Below are 24,018 nucleotides of genomic sequence, written 5' to 3' on the forward strand. Positions count from 1 at the left end.
CGTGTTTATATTATTATGTAAGCATGTAAAGAACTGGAGGTATGATCCTAAAAATGTTCTGATAAGCACGATGCCCTTAACTGCTTCCCCCAACCTCCTGCTTAAGAAAACACACATGAGTTCTCACACCCTTTTCCGGTAACATTGTGTTAGGGGACATTTATGGGCTCAGTTTCCTGAACTCACTTTCTTGGTCTTGCCTGTTCTCATTCTTTCAGACTTCTAGCTTCAGATGCCAATTTTCTTTCTGGACTTGGTCATGATGCTTTAGAGTTTCTCTTGCTTTCCAGTATGTTCATATATAATATTGTGATTTATAGTAAGAAATATGTATTTTTGTCTTCCTCCCCATTCTTGGCAAGAGCTTCTAAAACCCTTGGAATTTCCTAAGTGCAGAAACTGTTTGAGGTGTTTGTTTGTTATGTTAATAAGGTAATTTTAGGAAAGCCCTTAGATAACCTAAGAATGGAGGCTGGTTGCCAATGGAAACAACCTCGTGATTAGATGGTTGGAACTTTCAGTACTCCCTCCCCCGACAAGTAGGGGAGAGGAATTGAAGATTGAGTTCAAATACCAATGGCCCATGATTTAATCAATCATGCCTAGTAATGAAACCTCCATAAAAACCCTGAAGGGATGAGGTTCAGGGAGCGTCTGTGTTGGTGAACAGAGAGAGAAGCCGGGGAGGGTGATGCACTGGGAGAGAGTGTGTGGGTCTCTGCTCCCTTTCCCCATTCTTTGCCCGATGCATCTCTTCTTTCTGGCTGTTCCTAAGTTATAGTCTTTTTATTTTTTTTAATTAAGTTTATTGGGGTGACATTGGTTAATAAAATGAAACACGTTTCAAGTGTACAATTCAATAAGACATCATCCATATATTGCATTGTGTGTTCACCATCCAAAGTCACATGTCTCTCTGTCACCATATATTTGACCCCCTTAACCCTTATCTACCTTCCCCCTACTTGCTTTCCCTCTGATAAACATTAAACTGTTGCATGTGTCTATGAATTTTTGTTTGTCTTGTTCATTTGTTGCTTTTAATTTTATATCTCACATGTGAGTGAAATCATATGGTTCTCAACCCTTTCCATCTGACTTATTTCACTTAGCATGATTATCTCAGGATCCATCCATGTTGTCATAAATGACAGTATTTTATCCCTTGTTATGGCTGAAAAATATTCCATTGTTTTTATGTACCACATCTTTATTTAATCACCTATCGAAGGGCACTTTGGTTGTTTTCATGTCTTGGCCACCATGGGTTATGCTGCAATGAACACTGGGGTGCATATATCTTTATGGATAAATGTTTTCAAAGTTTTTGGTTAGATACCCAGAAGAAGGATTGATGGGTCATGTGGTAATTCTCTTCTTAATTTTTTGAAGAACCTCTGTACAGTTTTCCATAGTGGCTGTACTAATTTACATTCCCACCAGCAGTGTATGAGGGTTCCTTTTCCCCCACAATCTTTCTAACACTTGTTATTACTTGTCCTGTTGATGAGAGCCATTCTTACAGGTGTGAGATGGTATCTCATTGTGGTTTTGATTTCTATTTCCCTAATAGCTAGTGAAGTTGAACATCTTTTTATGTGTCTGTTGTCCATTTGTATATCTTCTCGGGAGAAGTGTCTATTCAGGTCCTCTGCCAATTTTTAAACTGTTTTTTTTTTTTTCTAATTGTTGAATTGTCTGAGTTCTTTATATATTTTGGATATTAGCCCCTTATCAGAGATGTTGTTTGTAAATATCTTCTCCCATTCAGAAGGTTGTTCTTTTATAGGTAATCTAGTAATAAGACAAATGTTTCTCTGAGTTTTGTGAGCCACTTTAGCAAATTAAAACCAAGGATGGGGTTGTTGGAACCTCTGATCTATAGCCAGTAGGTCAGAAACACAGGTGTTAACCTAGACTTTCAACTGGCATCTGAAGTGAAGGACAGTCTCGTAGGACTGAGTCCTTTCACCTGTGCAATACGATGTTATCCCCAGGCGGATAGTGTCAGATTTGACTTGAATTGTAGGACACCTAGCTGGTAATCAAGAATTGCTTGGTGGTGTGGGAAAGGCCCCCACACATTGAAACTGGTGTCAGAATTATACCATATTTAGGATGACTGATCCCCTTTGACCATACGTCCTGCCTTCATGGGCAACTTTCACCTTTCCTTAGCATCAGAGTTTATTTTTCTTTGTTTCTCATCCAGTAGCCAGCTAACTGCCCACTCCTATAACCAGTCACAGCCTCAAGGGACTCTAGCTAGGATCAACTCTAAGGTAAGGGGAGTTGATAGAGAAAATAAAAATGCTTTTTCTCTTCTGTCCTTTGTTTCAATCATAGCCATAAGCATCTGTGAGCTAAGAGTAGAATTCTACCATTTTGTGAGTACCTGGAAAGAGAGTAGAGAGAAGAGCTCTCTCATCTATTTACTCAAGGACTTGTTTTAAGTCCTCTTTCCTTTCACTCTCTGAAGTAGAACACTCCTCAGTGATTTCCATGCATTTAAGTTTTCATTATCTCCCACTCAAATGTGGCTTCTATGGCTTCTGAGTCTCAGTGACAATTTGAGAAAGATTGAACCGAGGTGCTCCTCCCCATTTTTTGCCTTCTATGACTTTGGCTTGTGTTCAGCTTTCTCAACAGCAGGGACATGGCCAGATTATCTTCCCCAAAACAAGCCAACATCAGGAGAGAAAGTGGGAAGCTCGTCCCTCTGAGGGAAACCTGTTCTTGAGCACTAACCCTTTGCCACAACTTCTGGTGATTTACAAAGTGCCTGTCATGCTCCCCTGAGAGGGAGAGGAGAGCGGGGAGCCAGTTCAGGCAAACTAGCACAAAAAAAGTACTCTTGTTCAAACAAAAGTGGGGTTCAAAGATTCACAACATTTTAAAGTCCCCAAAAGTTGGATATTAGGATTCTGTTGCTGCAGAGATTATCAAAGGAAAACATCTTACTCTGTCGTGTTATAATAAGCAGAAATTTTTTGAACCCATTGGGCAGATTTCAGATAAGTGATGATAGTAGGGTCATTACTCTGATAGGAATTTTAGCTTGGGATTGGAGAATTGTTAATTATTATACAGTTCAGATGGGTAAGGAATCTATTCATTTGTGCAGCACAAACATTTTTAAAAAGCGCATTAGCGCCTTTCTAAAAGTTCCCATTGATAACAATTTTAATCAAGGTGAAATATATTTAATAGTGTAATCTAGGGCTAATTTTGTTTAAGAAAAAACCTTTCAAAAAATAATTGTTTGAAGTGTGTAACTGATTCATACTTATATTAAATATAGGTTCTGTATTTTTGCCATAGCATCTTTGCTGTAGTATTTTTGCCGCAAACATTTTTATCACATAACCGATTGGCTATAAGGCAATTTTGCTGTAAAAAAGATAACTGGTTGACACTTTGTTGTTGTTGTTGGGGTTCATTCCTCCATGGACAAATCAATCAACAGTCATAAAAAAAGATAAAATAACAGGTTGACAGTTGGGTTTTCTTTTACTTGGTTGGTTTAATGTCTTCATTGACAAATCAACCACCTCTGGTAGACTTAATATATTTAAGCTAGTCATCAGATAGGTTTCATTTCTCGATAGCTGAAGTTGTTATAGTTACTTCCATTTTCATATTCTATATAAATCTTAGCTAGCCCTCATAATGGTCTACAGAGTGATGAGTAGACATGGTGGTGGTCTCAAAATAGTTGGCATTTCTTCCAGATGAGGATGATTTGCCCATAAAGTTGGTTTCTTATTTTGGAGGAAGAGAGACTGAGGGTCTTCTTTGAAGGTGCAGAGTTGAACTCACATTTTCCATAAAATAAAGACAAGTGCTTAGGTACAATCCATAAAGTAAGATCAGTTATTTTTACAGTATTGCCCTGAATCTACACACATTTTAAAGAAAGTCTTTTAAATTTTGTTATTAATTTTTCTGTGGTTCATTGCATCCTTTTTAATGCCGATTATATCTTTTTTTATGACAAAATTACCTTACAGCCAGTTAGTTATGCAGCAAAAATTTTCCTGCAAAAAATTCTTGTGGCAAAGATGCTACAGAAAAAGTACTTAGAAACCCTTTCTCTCATCTCTATTAGTAGGGATTGCTTAGAGATATTGAGACTGCGGGAAGATTATGAATTGATGTAACTCTGACAGAGGATTACACCTCACAGAGGCCCTGGCCCAAGGGGTTGACACAGCACGGCAGCATAATCTCCACTTTGGCGCTGGACCTTTGAATCAGTTCTGACCACTGTGTACCACACCTATGCTGGTCTATTAAAAAAAGTTAAAAACACTGATGTGTAATTGATTCACTCTTAATTCCTTGAGCATTTAGAATGTGCCAGGGATAGAGTAGTGAATAAACAGATGAGATTCTACCCTCATGAACCTCTAAAACAGTACAATTAGATGTATCAAAGCCAAGATCAAAATAAATCCTACTGATTTGCTCCAGATATTTTTGTGCTTGCTTTTTTTTATTTTTTTTATTTTTTAAAGTGAATCCTTGACACCACATCCTAATTTGGCTCCACCATTTAGGAAGCACAGCATATTTGGTGCTTTGCACACTTCCTTCCAGATATTTGACATCTTTGCACACCTCTCCACCTCCAGTTTTGCTTTTCCTTTTTCCTTCTGCTTTCCCCATTGCTTCATATTGGGTCCTAATGCTGGTGCCCTAGGCCCTAAGATACCTGTCTATTTTCACTTCCCTATGCCGTGACCATCTTAGAGACCAAGAGATCTTGTGGTGTTGCCTGTATGGTGGTGGTTTTTGTGGTCATGGAGTCTGCTTAGAAGTGATGTGGATCTGCTTCTACTTCTATGATTTCAGGTGCGGAATTAGATGGAAATATTTTGGGGGACCGTAGCTGCAACCTCATCATGATAGATTTTCAAATATGGGACAACGATGACAATAAATTGGATAAAGAAGATCTGAGAATACTTGACTTGACCTCCTGACAGTTTTGTTCCTTAGAAGTAAAAAAGGGAACTGGGTCTCTGAACCTAATTCTGACGAATAAAGGAAGATTATTTGCTGAAGTGGAAGTGACTATGTTATGATATATGTAATAGCCATGGGAAAGAACTGCAAATTTTAGCGTTAGGCAGGTTTTTCAAAAAGCATAATCCCCAAACCTGAGATTCTAGAAGGGACCCAAGAGGCATGTGTGGCCAAATAAATAAATAAATAAATTGACAAATCTGACAGTCCTGTAAAAAATGGTTCTTATGTTGGGTAAAATGAAATTATCTAAAGAAATAGGGAAGTCTCAGGGTGAGTGCTTATTTCAAAAGAATGTACTCCAAGCATCACAACCTGCAGAATGTCACTCCCATTCTTGGAATCTGAAATGAGTGTAGGTAATGAGCAATTGTTTTATTAAAGCCTTGTCTTTCCTGCTCACCCTTGTTCTGTTTCCCTTGTTTGCTTTTTAATGCTTCCTTTGGCTTTTGATCTTCTTTTGCCTGTAAAATCCTCTGTGTGTTTATCTCTCTGTCTCTGTCTCTCTATATATGAGAGAGATTATATATATTATATATGAGATTATGTATAATTATATATATATACATATATAATCTCACACATATGAAATTAATTTTTATATATTTGTGTATATATACATATAATTCCTGTATTTCTTCTTGGAGTTTCTTTTCTTGAATTTTAACCTACATTTACATAGGTTCTCCTTTGCCCTCATAAACCTGGGGTACTCCTAATCCTACACTTTCACCTCCCTGCTTTTTCCCCTCTTCCTTTACCCTTCTTCCCAGTTATGATGGCCAGAGAGTCTCCACAAAAAGACTGATCTCAGTTGGAGTGGGAACTAAGAAGTCCATTTTTTTTTTTTTTTTTTGGCAGAGGAATCTTTACAGCAGCTTTAAAAGATTTTTAAAGTGATGCTTCCTTCCCTGCAACCGCCACCACCCCCAGCCCCAGTTTATGACATTAGTAGCAGAATGCTTACTTGAAATTCAAAAGATAAATTTAAGAGTGAATTTATTCGTTTAACAAAGTACAGAGGGATTAGAGGCCCTTTAAGTAGTATCTTCTCAAGTGTTTGTTTACAGATCATTAAATACTTAACTTAGTAAGAAACTAAGAGCAGAAATGTTCCAAACCACTGCTGATTAAATAGCAATCTGGAATTAAGATAAGGCAAATCTAAAATTAAAATAACAACAAATTTGAAAAGTTCATGTTATCAGATAAGAAGCTAAAATACTTGACTTTTTGGTTCAACAGGAAACATCTGGCCAGTCCAGGGCTTTTCTTGTTACTGAGATCTGATGCTTAACCTTCCTATCCTTCTGATACTTGTGCTGCTTGTACTTCTTAGACCTCCTCAGGCAGGGCAGGGGACATCTGCTCCATTCTCAGGCCTGAATTCCTACCCCCTTTTATCTCTTTACTGGCTCTCCTTTGACCAGGATACAAAAGACTGAAGGAGGGGCTCATTGTCAAGAATGAATATTCCTAAAGTGACTAAAAATCTAAGAATATGATCAGCAACTCTAAACCTCCTTGTGATAAAAACTCTAAAATGATAGGAAAAGACATTCAAAACTAAAGGATGAGGAAGGGATAAAAGCTTGGTGGAGTAGGGATGGATGGTTTAAGGGTAAATGACTGAGAGAACAAAACTATTCAACTTTGATTTCACCTCTGTCTTTTCTATCAAGGAGAATGATCTTTAAACTAAAAATTGCAGAACAAACATAGTTAAAAAGGAACAGAAACCTCAGATAAGCAATAGTGAGAAAACACTTATGTGCTCTAAAAGTGTTCAAGTCTCTGGGTAAACTGTATTCTAGCAGAATTAAAATGCTTACCTGTGTGATTATGAAACTACTCTTGGTAATTTTGGAGGATTTATGAAGAGAGGAATGTAATATCTGGAATGGGTAAATATCCTAATTATTAACGAGGGGAAAAGGTCAATTTAGACCCTAAAGACTGGTGAATTTGAAGTCAAGACCAGGAAGGGGAAGTGATGACGCCAACTAACAGTATGGATTTAGAAAGTAATTCATTTTCTTTTTCTATGAGAGCATTTAATTTTTTTTATAAAAGCTACTAGACAAAATGACATAATTCACTTTATTGATTCACGCATTCAATAAATACATACATTATTAAGTGCTTAACTGGCTCCGAGACCAGGTATGAGAGATCTGATGAGATCAGAGTTAGTCAGGCCCTGACTCTGACCTCAAGAGCTCTCAGTCCATCTGGGAACATAAGGAATTGAGAAGGAGGAACAGACAGATCTGGGAGCACAATGAGTCTGGTCTTTGGGTTGTGTTGACTTTGAGGTGCCACAGGTCTTCCAAGTTGGAATGTTTGTTGTCATCTGGAGATGTCTGGAACTCCAGAGAGCTCTTGTCTGGGAATGTGAATAGGTGGTGGGTAAAGCTATGGTCATGAGTGAGAAGAAACAAAGGTGGATTGTGGAGAACACTGAAAGGCACTTAGTAGGGGGAAGAGCCAGTTAAGGAGACTGAGACAGAATCAGCAGGAAGGTAGGAACAGCATCATGAAAGGGGACTATAGGAAAATTAAGGGAAAAGAGAGTGTCATGAAGGAAAGAATACAGAAGTTAGAATGTCGAGACCTGCAGAGGTTACCACTTTTGGAATTCAATTAGGGATAATCTTAGCAAGGCCAGTGTAGTGGGGTGGTGGGGACAGAAGCCATTTGTGGCAATCTAAGGACCGATGATGTGTGAGAAAGTGGAGACAGTGAACGGAGATTTTTATGGGTTTAGCTATAAACATTAGAATGAGACATAGGGTAGAGAGAGGGACTTTTTTTTATGGTGGTAGAGATTTAGGCATTTTCTAATATATTAAGCAAATATAGCTTCCATTTGTTGAATATTTAGGTATTGTGCTGAGTTCTTTACCTATATTGTCTCATTTAATCTTCATTACCACCCACAGAAGTAGGTATTATCATTCCGTTTATAGATTAAAATATTGAGGCTTAATGAAGACAAGTCATGTGACTTCAATACACAGGAAGGGGCTCAGCAAGAATCTAGACTCAAATTTTCCTGACTGTAAAGCCCTGTTTTTACTTTATAAGCTGACCAGTGATTCTTAGACTTTAGTATGCATGGGAATCACCTGGAGGGCTGGTTAAAACTAGATTGCTGGGCTCTAGCCCCACAATTTAGATTCAGTAGGTCTGAAGTGCGGCCTGAGAATGTGCATGCATATTTAACCAGTTACCAGGTGCTGCTGATGCTGCTGGTACAAGGTCCATTGGAACTTGTTAGAAATGCAAATTTGGGGGCCCTAGAAATCTATGATTTACAAGCCTTCCGGGAGATTCTGATGCATGCTAAGAGTTTGAGAACTACTGTGCTAGGCTAAGAAGCTGATGGAAAGGAAGGAGTGGAAAACAAAGACAGAGGGAAAATGATGCATTAAAAGACCTAGAAGTGATCAGAGATAGTGGATTCATGGCACAGGTGAAAGGAGTGGGCTTTGGCACAAAGAGTGACTGTAAGTTCAAGATGGGATGAGGTGGGGGGAGGAGGTGAGCATGTGTTCAGAGGTAGCTAAGCGTGTAAGAGGGGAGTCAAGAGTGGAAACTCGAGGGCAGAGCTATGACTTTCAGTGTTTTAGGCTTTTAGCAAGACCTCTGACAGTCCTCTTTTGATACTCTTGTAGAAATGGGGCTTACTGAAAATGTCTTATGTGGCTTTGAAGCTGGCTAGCTTCTAGAGGAAGTTTTTAGGGATGTGCCACAGGGCTCTATCGAACTTTTAATAAACCAGCGGCAAAGCATGGAAAGCACACTCATCATATCTGAAGATGACATGATGCTGGGAGCAACGACTAATTACTTGGATGACAGTGTCAAATTCAAAAAGATACTGACAGGCTGGACTGAGGGGCCAAAAGAAACGAGATGAGTTTTAATAGGTATAAATATAACCTCTTGCTCTTCAGTTTAAAAGCATATCAACCCCACCAGCAGAGGGGAAATTTTCAGAACCTGAGGCCAGTAGCTTAGGCAGCTCAGCATGGTATTATCCTTATGGCTGCAGGGCTCGCCTGTTAAATTCTAGTTCCATAACAAAATTGTTGCCTTGTTTTTTGTGCCAAATTCTTTCCTTGTAACCCGTCTTTGGTAACATGGCTCTCTGGTTTTGCCCTTATGCCCATGTTCCTGCTTTGGTTTTTCTGCCTCTAAGTTTCTCTGAAATTAGGGTCTGGCTTCACGCTTGTAAATCCTCCCTGGCCTGAACTCCAGGATTCCAACACCGATGCCTGATCATTCTGACATCCAACCCCTTTCTCCAAGTCTTTGTGTTCTTCCTGTCTGTCATGCATCATGGCTACTATTTATCAGAACTGCCCGGGTCCTGTTCTTGATTGGCAACATTTCTGATGTCACTTGCTTGCCTGATGCCATTTCCTCCCATTTTCTGCTGGGTGCCCCCCGCCCCTGCAATAACTGCAGGAAATGAGTAACTGCAGAGATTTTTAATAAAGTTTCATTTTGAAGGAGAGCTTTAGCTTCGATTTATGTATAATTGAGCACAAAAATAAAATTCTGTACTCACATTGCACTGTAAAATGTACGAAGTACTTTCATGTACTTTTTTTTCCATTTAAATTTGTCCATAATCTTGCAGATAGGTATTGTAATCTTCATTTTACAGCTGAGAAAATTAAAATTCAGAATGGTGAAATAACTTGCTTAAAGCTACACAGCTTCTAATTGGCAGAGCTTGGATCAAAATCCACACCTTCTGATGCTGGGTCCCCTCTCGCAGCTGCAACTATTAATCAACTTGTAATAAAACCTCAAGTTTTCTCCCAAGTATTAGCTTTTGTAAAAGACATATTTTGGGATAATGTCAAGTAGATAATGTCTCCAGGGCATTAAAGAAAAAGGGCAGCAAGACCTGGGGAAGGAAATATTGTGTAATATATCTTTTTTTTTTTTCATTATTAAACATATCAGCAACTACATCACTACTTAAGCTCTCGAAGTAACTTCAACAGGTAATTGTCTTAAGGAAACATAAGAAATGCAGCTTAGTTCAGTGTCGAGACATCATTCCTATTTCCTCCAGTCCTGTCTGAGCCCTCATTAGTTCATGCTTGGATTTCTGTATAAGTTGTTGCCTGATGCATCTGGTTCCACTCTCTTTCCAGCTGTAGTTCATCCTGCATCAGACTGGTAGGTTAATCGTTCTGAAAGATTGCTTATATTCTTGCAATACCTCTAATCAAAGACCTTGACTGGCTTCCTCTTAAGTGAAACATCACATTGTGTGAAACTTTCCTAACCTGACCACATCCTACCTGACAAACTATTCCTCAGAACAGACCAGTCTCCTCCTTCTATTTTATCCCTGCTGGTTACCCTTCACGCTCCCTGAACTCCCCAGATCTAATTCACCTCTTCACACATTTTCAATACCTACCAAAGGCGGGGCCCTCTGCTCAGCCCTGCATATTTGAGTAAATAATAGTCTGGTGGCTGACTTGGCTAGAGAAAGCATTGGTTATTAGAAACAAGTAACCGTAGAGGAAAGCGAGGTTCTGGAGTATGAGATGAGAAAATTTCCTTGGAAAGAGCACAGATGGAGAGATTAAACCAATTCTAATAAATAAATTTGATGAAGTTTATGAAAATGGTGATTTTATAGAGATCATGGAGTCTCCTAATTTTAGGAAGGGACATGAAAAATTAATTATTTTAAATGAAAAACATAGGGTGAATAGAATTTGGTATCAAAATCTCATCTCTAATATTCATCAATTTGTTAACTTGGGTCAATTGTTGGCCCTCTTCAAGCCTCACTTTCTTTATTTCTAGAGTAGAAATAATGATACTTTCCTATATAGATGGCAGTTGAGAGGATTAATAAGTAAAATGGATTATATAAATGTATACAATAATTGCCACAGAATATGGGCTTAATAAATGGATCTATTATTATATGTAAGACACGTTAGTTTGGCATAAGGTTATAGTGTTTGTCTGGGGACTCAGATCCTGAGCATTCAAACACTGTCTTTTTCTTTAAGAAATAGCTGTACTAAATAAATAACTCAGGAAATCCATTCATAAGATCATTGCCCTGAACCCCAGTGTACAGGCTTCCTGGGAGAGTCCTAAGTCCTTCCTCTCAGGAATTGAGGAGACCAAAATAAGAGGCACTTGCCTTAATATGGGCAAATCCTTCACCTTCTAAAGACATCGTCCATTTCATGTCCAGCATACCCCTTCTTGGTCAGTGTGATATGTAAAAGCAGGGTGGTGTGTGTCTGGTCTAGAGAGCCTCCAGCTTCCCAAAATCATACTAATATGAACTTTTCCCCACAAATTCAAATAGTATAATTTTTCTCTGAATTCAAGTGAGAAATAACCCAACTTTTCTTGCGGACAAAACTTTAGAAAGCAGGACTTTGAAAGATCTCATGGAATCTATTTATTTGGGGTAGTCTCTGAACTATAGGGTAAAAATAATCTTGGATAATGGATATGTAAAGAACAATTTAAAACAAACTTTGGGCCCTTTAAGGGAGAAAAAAAGATTTTAAATTGCTTTAGTTCTTTTTGTAAAAAAGGAAAAGAGTATACTATTTGATTGAATAAATAAAAACAATTAAAATATATATTATGGCCTTTTGAGGAAGAATGAAAGAAATGAGAGAGGAAAAAAATGAAAAGAAAAAAAAGAGGGAGAGACAAAGAGAGAGAAGGAGATGGCTTTCCATCTGGGGAGATGCATTAAAAGGAGATAAAATTAGAAAGAGAGGAGAGAGTGGGCTGTGGGGAGAAAAAAAGGAAGGGAAGGATCAGCATTTTCTTTTGCTTATTTCATTTTCTACAGGCCACACTCCAGCCTCAGTTTTGTTTGCTTAAAATTAGTCTAGTTCAGAACATACTTCTAGATGTGTGTTGAAAACATTCCAACCCTTTGCTTTCCCTGTCCACAGGCCCTGAGGACACCATCAAATCATCTTGGCCCTCCCTTCCTTGCTGTCTTGTCCCATCTGCATCCTACACAAGCTGCCCAAGCTCCCGGCCTAGCACCCAGAGGGGGACCTCATAAGCCAGAAGAGAAGCAGGGTGCAGTGGTGCCGGGTGAGGACTGCCATGTGCACTCTGAGAAATGGAGACGATTGTGTTTGATGACCTTTCTTTAGGGGTTTAGGCCATATCCAGTCGATGCTTTATTTTGGAAATGTGCTATAAAGATGATTAAATTAGGATAGGCTTGACGTGGCAATAGACCAGGGAGAGGATCCACACCCTGACAAACAGGAACTTCACAACTTTATCGAAGATTCACTGTTATTTCTGGGGGATAGGAGGTGAGGCAGGAGGGTGCAGGGAAGGAGAGTCCTGAGCCCAGCAGTGGAAACCCTGGGCGTGCCACTGTTTTGCAGCATGACTTGGCGAAAGCAGTTTAAAAATCTTTGTGACCTCAGTTTTTTTCATTTATCTAATTAAAAGACAAGACAACTATCTTTAAAATTCTGTTCAACTGAAAAATCCTATCAGTTTTGGTAAAATTGTTTGTTCTTTATCTCTAGAATCTCTTTGCAATATTCTATGAGATGATTGTTTAGCTTCATTTCCATTGACATGAGGCAATGTGTTCTATTGACATCCATGTAGAGAAACTTCAGTTATACTTACTGAGCAGACACTCCCAGCTGTTTCTGGAAATCCATGCATGGCTAGGCACCAGGGGCCTGAGATGGCAAGATGAGGTTTGACATACCCTGTAGGATACTGAAGCAGCAAAGAGAATTAAAGGCCTGAGGAGAAGGGAAAATGAGGACACGGTATGACAGTGACCTATGCAGACCACTGACCAAAGACTGCAGGGGACTGAGAACATCTCAGCTAATGTTCAATTCACATGGATAGATAAGACCCCAAGGAGAGAGACCCTGCATTGACTGAAGTCAATGCTCAGAGGAATGAGGAGTTCAAAATAGAGATAAAGTGAAGTTATAGGAAAAGAAAGTAAGGTACATATTTTTTGCATCAGACTTTAGGGCCTGAGAATTTAGACCCTCTACATAGAAAGGGAGTGTGGATATATAGTTTCTCCATTCTGTGCCGGTACTGGGCTGAATGGTGGTGCCCCAAATATATATCCATATCCTAATCCCTAGAACCCGTAGATGTTAACTTTTTTGGGAAAGGGGTCTTTACATATGTGATTAAGGCTCTAAAGGTGGGGAGATCATCCTGGAATATCTGTGTGGGTCCTAAATTCCATGACACATATTTTTATAGAAGAGACACACAGAGGACAGACACATAGAAGAGAAGGTGATGTGAAGACAGAGGCACAAGGTAAGGAAATACTGACAGCTTCCAGAAGCTAAGAGAGGCAAGAAATGAAATTACCCTGTGAAAGGCTGTTGACACCTTGATTTTGGACTTTGGCCTCCAGAACTTGGAGAGAATATATTTCTGTTGTTTTAAGCCACCAAGTTTGTGTTAATTTGTTACAGTAGCCACAGGAAGCTGACACAGTGCTCAAATCCATCACGCGTGGTGATCTGTCTCCCAAAACAACCCTGAGCAAATGCTTTCTCATTTTTACATCTGAGGGTGGACATTCCTCATGTATTTGAAGATTGACATAGAATGACTGAATTTTAAAATAAAAAAGAGAATTAGAGATGGTCTGTGTACACACGAGAAAATTGATGTCCTCTGTTTGAGGTTGACAAATAAAGACTTGGCCAAACAAGGGCAAAAACCAGGTCTCTGCACTCCTTTGCTCTTTCTTCTACTTTTTTTGTTTCATTTATCTATTAATTATGTATTGACCACAAAATATGGGCACTCTTCTAGGTACTAAAGATATGAATATATATATTCTTTAGAGTATGTTTTAGTATGTGTATGTATTTGTGTTTGCATGTTGGGAGGGGACAATAGGAGTGAGAGAAAGAATAGAACACAACAAAAACACAAATTTAAAAATGTTTTAAAGAGACATCTAAGCCCCAAGCACAGTTGCCTACACAGAGTAGGTGCTCAGATGATTGTTTATTAATATTTATTGATTCAAGTTCTCTTCTTCTACTCCAAAATCCTGAGAAAACTCCAAAATCCTTTTTAACTCTATGAAGCTACATTCTACAGCTCCAGGCTCTTAACAACATTTCCTTCATGCATGACTGTGGTTTCTTGAGAATGGTCTCTTTTAAAGCAATATTTATATTACATCTTAAAAATGTAGCACTGGCATTTTAAAGTCCAAAGACAGATGTACTCTCCTTGGACCCACCCATTATACCAACAAGATCACATTCATAATATGGAAACCATGCCACACACATGCTTGGTGAAGCAATATTCTTAACATGATTGCGATTTAGCAACATCGTGAATCATATGTTCCTAGGCACTGCACTTAATTTAAGTTTTTTATAGTGGTTAAGTATTCTCTCATATGTTATGTTTTATATCTTAGTCATTCTTAACAAACTTTGGTTATGCTGGTGTCTTATTAACTGGATACATAACATTCCAGCTTTCTTAAAACCACTTCTAACAAAATTGTCAGTTAACCTACTTATACCTGTAATTAGCACCCTTCATGTTTTTTTTTTCTTTTAGAACAAAGTTATATTAGTATTTCTAGTAGCACTTTAAAAGGATTCTAGTTTAATCTACTAAAAGGCCTTTAAAATTACTTGGACAAGGAGCTGATTATGTTTTTTATATAGATGAATAATGAGACACCAGGAATGCTAGTGATACAGAAGTAGGCTGTGGCTAACTTGTATATCAAGTTAATTTCTGATTATCTGGATTCTTGCCAACTTTTGGATGATATTACATTTAATAGAGTTTTAAAATGTTCTAAAAAGCCTTCTATTCTATAGACTGTTAGCATCCTGAGAATAAGGACTAAGTCATTAATATTTATCTATGGGACAAAACATTACTTCACCTCTTTGTGTCTCAGTTTCCTAATCTGAAAAATTAGGATAACACTAGTATATACTTCAGTCATTGATGAAGACTAAATGACATAAATACGTAGAGGAAATAGAATGCTGGCACTTGGCATAGGCTCTTTGTTGGCATACCTGCTGCTATGCCCAATGACTGGAACATAGACAGTGCTTAATAAATGTTTGTAAATAAGTATAGACGGTGACAGACATAGAGAGAAGCACCTACAGAGGTCCCCCACAGACACAGAGGATGGCTTGCACACATATTTAAAACAGACTATGTTTCTTTATCCTAACACAGCAATATATTTTCCTTCTATCTACTATCTGGTTTTTAGACTCTTGGTCCATAGGGAACAGAATCAGGAAAATTTCACCAATTAACCTTGTAATCTCTTAATCACTCTAAGGGCAAAAGTGTCAAGGAGGTAAGTTTACTGGTTACCCTCCCATCTGCTGATCTAGTGTACCTCTAAGTCATTCAGTGTTCCTGTAAGAGTCACTGCTAAAGTGTTAGTGAGTTAGGACTGAAATAAAGACTGCTAGCATTTATTGAGTACATGTAATGTAAGTATATAAATACTATGTTGTTTTACCTGCTTTATATCATTTAACCTTCACAACAAACAAAAGAGGGGAGTACTATTACTTTGATCACTTTATAGAAGAAGAGACAAGGGTTTAGAGAGCCTGACTGTCTTGCTCAAGATTATATAATCAACAATTGACAATGGATGAGCTTCAACTCACTCTGGGCCACTGCAAAATTTACCGGGTATCTCTATGTGGGTGGCAGCCCATGACTTTGCCCTCACTCAACTTTTCTTCCTAGGTTTAAGGAGTCAGGAACAGGTTAGCTGTGAATGTACTTATGATTCACAGCTAACCCCGTATATGTAATACTTATTGTCCCTGTTTTGCTTAGTGTGGCTAAATACTTTTGCTCTTGAGAGAGAAAATTAGATGGATGAGTCCCGAAGGAGTATTAGATTTAAATACCTTATTTTTTTGTGTGTGTTATTAAAATGCATTTTTATTACGATTAGAAGATAGAGTACCTAAAGTTCAGAGGACAAAAAAAAATAAAGCTGATTTTCTTGTGCTTATGTAAATGAATAATATGTGTTACACCATATTCTCAATGCTTTCAGTTCATTAAAATGTGTTGAGATCTACTTTATAACACATCATATAATCAGTTTGTATAAAAGGACCATACACACTTGAAAGTAATATGTGTAGTTATATTAGTGAGGGCAGTATTCCATATATGCCAGCTGGGAGTGTCAGAAAAAGAAATGTGATAACTGCAGCAGAGGTTGGAGTGATATGATTGTTGAAATGGGGCCACAAGACAAGGAATGCAGGAGGCCTCTAAAAGCTGCAAAAGGCAAGAAACAGATTCTCCCCCAGAGCCTCTAGAAGGAATACAGCCCTGCTGATACCTCCATTTTAGCCCCGTAAGATTCATTTCTGATTTCTTGCCTCCAGAACTGTAAGATGATAAATTTGTGCTGTTTCAATTATTCGTGTTTCTGGTAATTTGCTACAGCAGCAATAGCAAATTAAAACCCTTAGTGTATCTTCATGCATTCTTTTCCTTTCAGACTTTGTGCATCCTTATATCTAAGTTATGTTTTTTGTAAGTAACAGTGTTGGTTTTTTAATACATCTGACAATCTTTGTCTTTTAATTGGAGTTTTTAGATCTCTTTCATTTACTGTAGTTACTGATACATTTAAGTTTATAACTATGATATAACCATTTGTTCTTTACTTATTCCATCTGTTTTTCTCCCCTTTCTTTCATTTCTTGCTTTTCATAGGATTTATCCAGTATTTGTTTTATGATTCCGTTTGTTTTCCTCTGATAGCTCTTTCCAATTTCTAGGACATATGGCTTGTTTTTATATTTTACCCAGCTTTCCTAGCCATTCTCATCAGAAGCACTTGTCTGCCACAAGCTAGTCTTTCATAACTAGTCTTAGAATTTTTTTTCACAAGTTTAAAAAGAACCCATGGTCAAAGAGAAAATAACAATGGCAATGAAAAATTCTTCGAATTGAATAATCCTGAAAATATGACATTTAAAATTTGTGATTACCTTATATATGACAACACTGATATAGTGGTGAAGAGAAACAAGAATGGTTGTTTCAATAAATGGAGTGGTTCAATGAGCTATCCATATGGAAAAATGTGAATCTGACCCCTTAACTCATGTCACACACAAAAATCAAATCCTGATAGATTTTATATCTCAATGTAACAGGTAAAACAATAAAGCTTACAGAAGGTAACAAAGGAGAATATATTTATAACTTTGGAGTAGGCAGATAATTCTTAAAAAGGACACAAAAGGCACTAGCCCTAAAAAGAAAGACTGATATTCATTAAAATAAATAGCTCTTCAGAAAACACAGTTAAGAGAATGAAAGGTGAGCCACTGTGAGAAAATATATTTGGAATACCTATTTAACAAAGAGCTCATATATTAAGTTTAAAAATAACTCATACATTAATAAGAAAATGATTAGAAAGTCAATTAAAAATGTACATAGACTTAACATGCATTTGAAAAAGGAGAGTATACAAATGGCCAAGCAACAATGGACAAATAGATTGTCGAGTATTAGTAAAATGTAATAGCCTATAGCAATGAGAATATAGGAATTACTGCTACATACAACTATATTGATGAATTTCACAAGCACAGTTGCTTGAAAGAAGCCAGACAAAATAAAGTGTGAACTGTATGAAGCCATTTATGTAAAGTTCAAAAACAGGCAAAAGTTATCAATGGTAATTGATGTCAGAGTAGTGGATACTTTTGGAGAAGCATACTGATGAGGAAAGAACACGGGACAGAATTCTGAGGTGCTGGTAATAGTTTATTTCTTGATCTGGGTGGTAGTTACACATACGTGTTCACTTTGTGAGAACTGAGCTGTATACTTATGATTTGTTGCTTTTTTCTGTGCATATGCTACAAAAAAAAAAAAAAAAAGAAACTTGAAAAAATAAAATGAAGTGATATAATACCCAAATGCAAGTTGAACTTAGATCAGATCCCGATGCTATGTTTTTGGAACAATATAGGAAATTAAATATTGTTTACATGTTAGATAACATTAAGATATTTATTCTTTTTTTTGAGATATAATGGTATGTTCTTTAGGGAGAACATTTTAATTTCTCTTAGAGGTAAGCTGAGGTGATTATGAATACAGTGTTATGATATTTGTAATGTACTTTCAAATGGTTCAGTAAAACAAATATATATACATATATAAATATATATATATTATGTACGTGTACACACACAAGAAATGCAAAGACGGTAAAACATTAAAAAATATTAACAGTCGTCAAATTTAGGCAGTAAGAATACTTATGATCAATGTATCAATCTTTCAACTTTTCTGTATTTTTAAAAAATTTATCATAGTAAATTTTGGGAAAAAGCCCTAAAGCGTTAGTTAGCTGGTGTTGAACTACATGTGGCTTGTGAGACTAGAGTCCTATGCAATAGCTATACTGAGCCAGAATGATGTGTAATGTTTTTGTGTCCTCTCAATCTTGCCAGCTCATTTTATATTCCCTGGGGTCAAGAGGCAAGGCCCAGGCCAGCTGCTGCCTCGCTCAGCCACTCGGCTGCTCACACCACCAGATGTCAGGCGGCCCTTGAGGCTTTCTCACTTGGCCACCTCTCCTTTTTCCTTTCCTCTTCTCCTTGGGCGTATCCTTCCTTTTCTTAGGCCCCTTCTCATGGCATCACGTGGTTCAACTTCATTGTTTTGGAACCAGGAAAAGGGAAACAAGAAAATCAAATACATATATCACCCCAAGACACTGGAGGAGACTCTAAGTGAGCAAAATGAAAACAATTCGTTTGTGGTCAGCACCACAGCACGAGCTGGGCTCTCCACCACACATGCAACACTCTGAGTATAAATATTTTCAAGTTGCCTTGTTAAACAAAAGTAGAAATCTTGGCAGAGTCACACATTGTCCAGATGTATTAGGTCAGGGTATTGAAAGTACGAATGATCAGATTCTCTTTCTGTAGAGGAGAGAACATCCCTATTAGTTATAAAGGGCAGAATGAGGATTACACAGACGGGGGAGAGAGATCCTAGCAGGCTGCCTCTGGAAAATTAATGGAGCACTGAAAAGTGTGAGCAGACAAGCCCTGGCTGCCTGTAAAAGTGGGATGGAGAAAAGAGGAAAGGCTTCAGTACGGATATCGTGTACAACCTACAAGGGGCAGAGGTCCTCCCAGCAAGAGTGATGTTGTTTATTAATCCTAGTTTCCCTTATGTACACTATTTAGAAACACCAGTAAAAAAGTTTATGTAACAAAAACAACATTTTGATGTCTGTCCCTTACTCTGTTTTAAAAATTTCAAGGTGAACTCCGGAGCCAGAATGCCTAAGTTTATAATTCTGTCTCCCTTGCTTTTTTGTTAAATGATGTGAACTTGAGCAAGTCACTTGCCCATTTGTGCCTCCATTTTCTTATTTATAAAAATGAGGATATTACTAGTGTGTTCTCCATGAACTGGCTTTTAGTGTTACATTAGCTGATATGTGTAAAATGCTGCCTGGCCCAGACTAAGTTCCATCACTTATAGACTATGACGACGGTGATGATGATGATGAGGAAGAGGAGAAAGAGGAGCGAGGAGTAAGAGCAGCAGCAGGAGAAGGATCTCGTAGGCATTACTTTCTATTTTAGCCTACCTACCTCTGTTTCTGAAACCATCGTTTCAGCCTCTAACCCCAAATCTGGGAGTCACTGTTCACTTCTTATTTTCTCTAAGAGTTCCAGAACTTAATCAATTGACAAGTTCTTTCGATTTGACCTTCTTATGTTTATCACATCTCTTACCTCATTTCATTATCAAGGCCTTCACTCTCAGTTTGCTTCTTGCCTAATAAATCAACAATAATTTCTTGATCTTACTGTTCCTCTAGTTCTCTCCACTCCGGTATGCCTCCACAATGCTGTCAACTTGGGTGGTGTCAAAACCAGCTCAAAATCGTTCATTGGCTGCCCATTGCCTGTCAACTATGTCCTTAATTCAGCATTCAGGGCCTTGGGAAATTCTGACCCACATTGCTAGACTTAGTTATTTTTATTTATCTAGAGGCACTAAATGCTCTATTCAAACTAGATTTGCTCCCAGTTTCACATTGTGCTACTTTTAGCTATATGGTCCTGGGCAATTAACCAGAGTTTCAGTTTCCTTTTTAAAATGCAAATAATAATAGACTCTACTTTGCAGTGTGGTGAAGATGACAGGAGTTAATGTAGATAAAGAATTTGGCACAGTGCTTAACATATGTGAGTACTCAATAAATGCCAGTCACGATGATGATGATTTTTTTTTGAAGTAACCTGTTTTTATTACTTTATTTATTTATTTTATTATTATTTTTATTAAGTTTATTGGGGTAACATTGGCTAATACAATTATATAATATTCAGGTGTACATTATAATTTGACATCTGTATATTCTATTATGTGATTACCACCCAAAGTCCAGTTTCCTTCAGCTACCATGTATTTGATCCCCTTTACCCACTTCACCCTCCCCTTACCCCCCTATATTTGACCCCTTTTACCTGGTCTACCTCTTTCTTCCACTCCCACCCCCTACTCTCTGGTAACCATTAGTCCATTGTCCATGTCCCTGAATCTCTGTTTGTCCTGTTCATTTGTTGCTTTTAGGTTTATATCCCACATATAAGTGATATCATGTGATTTTCAACTTTTTCAGTTTGGCTTATTTCGCTTAGCTTGATTATCTTGAGGTCCATCCATGTTGTTGCAAATGGCAGTATTTCATGATGATGATGATGGTAATGATGGCGAATGCTATTGTTTATGCCATTTCCTTACATAAACTTTCTTCACCTCTGTTTCCTTTTGACAGCACAATAGCTATCCTTCAAGTCTTGTATCTCAAACCCTGCCCATGCACACAGCCTTTCTCACTTCGGCCAACCAGGTATCTCTTATCTCTTCTCTGAACCCCCATGTGTTCCCTTTCTTTGGAACTTATATTTCTTCATGTCCTACAATGCTTTTTGTACTTTCTAAACTTTTTTATACATCCATCCTCACTAAAAAACCACAACAAAAATTTCCAATTAAGCCCTTGAAGGAAAAGACTGCTGCTTTACTTGACTTTGTGTGCTTTGCAATATCCAACATGATCACACAGAAGATCCTCAAGTGCCTCTTTAATTGATAATTTAATTTTAATTGGTAAATTATTGAGGTGAATAGATAAGTCTAATTTTCTGGATTACCTTCCATAACTCCCAGACACACACCCATTTTAAAATGACAGACATGGAATTAAATGTTAACTACTGCCTAAAGCCTCTAGCTCTCATAGGGGATTATTTAATAGGAAAGCCCAGCCTTAGGAAAACCGTAAAATTTTGGTATCTAAAATTCTTTGGATAAAGCTTCATATTTTATATTTCCCTATTAAGAGATAAAGATCAAAGTAATCAACATGAGAAATTAGAACTTTGTTAATACTCCCTTACACATATTGTAAGGTAAGGATTGCATTTTAATCTTTTTTCAGTGTTTAATCTGTAACGTTCTTAGTCTGATTCCATTTTTTCCCTCTTTCCCAGCAAGAGTACCTTATTTATTTACCCCCTTTATTCTTTTGCACTCATCTGTTTGCCATTGGAGTGGTGGTGGGAATGTTGGTTCACAATCTCAGGAGTTCCCAGGTGAAGCCTGAAACTGGTCCTCTGCACACAAAGGACAAAGAGAACCCAAAGAAAGCAAAACACTCCAGATTGGCAGGCGGCAGTTTTAACAAGCAAGGAAACTTACATATGAGGCTTGTTTTCAGTGCTGCAAGGTAAACAGATCTCTGCACCTGTCCTCCAGAATCTTAAAAGTTTACATAGAGGCCTTAAGTGGGTTCAGACACATATACCATCCAGGTGGTCTCAGCAACACCTTACTTTCTCAAGGCTGTGTTCTTGAAAAGGGCTCCCACTGTGGGAGTTGTGGGCAGAAGGTACATTCCAAGGACAGGGGCCTCCGATTGCCCTGGTCTAGCTCTGGAATCAACTGAAGGTCATGACCTCTCGATGACCTCCTCCAAAATGTCACCCCTTGTGACCGGCTGTTACAATCTTACAGAACCTGCTTTTTCACACTGTGCAGTGAATGGTCAGCAAGGAGTTTCATTAACATGGAGGCTGCTGGTTTGGCAGCATCCTGGCTGTGTTTGAGGTGTATACAACAGCAACAATGTAGACATGTGCAAGAGGAAACACAGATTAAGATAACGATTCCCAAAGTCAGTAATAGTTTTTTCTACCAAGGGTCCCATTATCCGAACCTCCAATTTATTAAGTCCCTAGGCAGAGGGCATCGGATTACAAGTAGTGGACTATTGAGGGAGGTCATCAAGGGGACCCGAGTCCCGGTTGGCCTGTGAACTGGCCATCCCCTCCCCTGCCCTTGGAATGTATGTTGCGTCTGACATACTCACAGGGGAAGCTGTTTTTAAGAATACAGACTTGAGAGAATGATGTGTTGAGACCATCTGGACGGTATATGTGACTGAAAACAGTTACAGCCTCTATATAAACTTCAAGATTCTAGGGAGCTGGTGCAGAGATCTACTCATTTTGCAGCATCCAAGACAAGCCTCATATGTGAGTTCCCTTGCTTGTTAAAAATGCCACCTTCCAATCTGGAGTGAGGTGGCTTTCTTCATCTCTCCCTGCACTTTTTGTATGAGGGCTAGTTTGAGAATCAGTGGTGTAGTGTAAGGAAATAAAAGGATCCCTCCTCAAGGGAAGAGTCTCTAACCTGCATTCTCTTATCTGCTGCTCCCTTCCAAGGTAGCCACCTGCATCCTGAAAAGTTTTTGCTGTAGAAAGCTGCTGATTCCCGGCTTCAGATGAAAAGCCATAGTCTTCCTCAAGCCCAAACAGAAACTGTTTCTCTGGGAGAACCGTGAAGCTCAGACATTAGTTCCTCAGAGCACCCTGGAGCAAACCAGACCACTTAGGCAAGGTTTTGAAAAACCAGAAAGGTAAGATAATGGAGAATGTATTTTGTTTTTGGAGTTATATTTTTAATGATATTCTTCTATAGATTGTATATCTAAGAATCCATGCCTCATAAACTATTAAGTGAGGACAAATTGGCTCAGCCTAAGGAAGTTTTTAGAAATTCAAGGATGGCTGATTAGAAAGTCTTCCTATTAGGACCAAGGGATTGCTTATGCAGTGTCTACTGAGAAAAGGCCAGGTCATAGCACCTCTTACCTGGATCTGCTGCAGACTCATGATTGAAAATTTCTGACTTATGGAGGTAACAGAATATCTTTAAAGATATCTTTCTAACCTATTTACTTTCCAGACAGCCAAATGCCAAGATGCTAACAGATGAATTGTTTGTACTTTAAAAGTTTACTGTTTCAGTTAGGACATTCTTGATGGCATTTTATATTCTCTTTGCAGTGTAGCCAGCTGATTCATGCTGTATTCTGAAGGTTACGAGTCTCCATGTGATGTTAAGAACTGCATGTCTGAACCATTAAAGAAAGAGTGTATAAAATGCAGTGTTGCTCAGTGGAAGTATGTGAACCAGAAGTATTTCATTTTATGTCATGGCTCTAGCTATATTTGCAGCTTTTGAGCATCGGTAGTTCTACTTTCTTTCACTTTTGGAGTTTTAGCTATCTCCTCTCTTGAAAAACATAGAGCAAGGTTCTTACCAGATGAACTCTTGTTATTAACTATATGTTTTCAGTTCAACTTATAAATGGCACTATTTACTGAGTTACTGCTATATGTAAGATTTTCCACTAGATGCTGAGAGAGCTACCGAAATGATTCAGGTATGGTCTCTGCTCTTTGGGAATGTATAAGTACACCCGTAACTGAAAGGCACGATAGAATGTATTAGAGATTATTAGAAAAGTACAAAAGATTAGAAAAATTACAGAAGAGGGATAACATATTTATTTGG

General features: G+C 38.0%; 1 long non-coding RNA gene across 1 annotated transcript in view; it reads left to right on the forward strand.

The window, feature by feature from the left end:
- LOC120609177 (uncharacterized) overlaps positions 1–23,791 on the forward strand; it is a 56,357-nt gene extending 32,566 nt beyond the window's left edge. Inside the window, exons 3-5 of the long non-coding RNA XR_005654691.1 lie at positions 11,997–12,144; positions 22,884–23,077; positions 23,508–23,791. This is a non-coding gene — a long non-coding RNA (uncharacterized LOC120609177). The remainder of the gene's footprint in view (positions 1–11,996; positions 12,145–22,883; positions 23,078–23,507) is intronic.
- Positions 23,792–24,018: the final 227 nt, after the last annotated feature.

The sequence above is a fragment of the Pteropus medius genome, unplaced genomic scaffold, assembly GCF_902729225.1.
Source record: "Pteropus medius unplaced genomic scaffold, Ma_sr-lr_union100, whole genome shotgun sequence".
NCBI lineage: Eukaryota > Metazoa > Chordata > Mammalia > Chiroptera > Pteropodidae > Pteropus > Pteropus medius.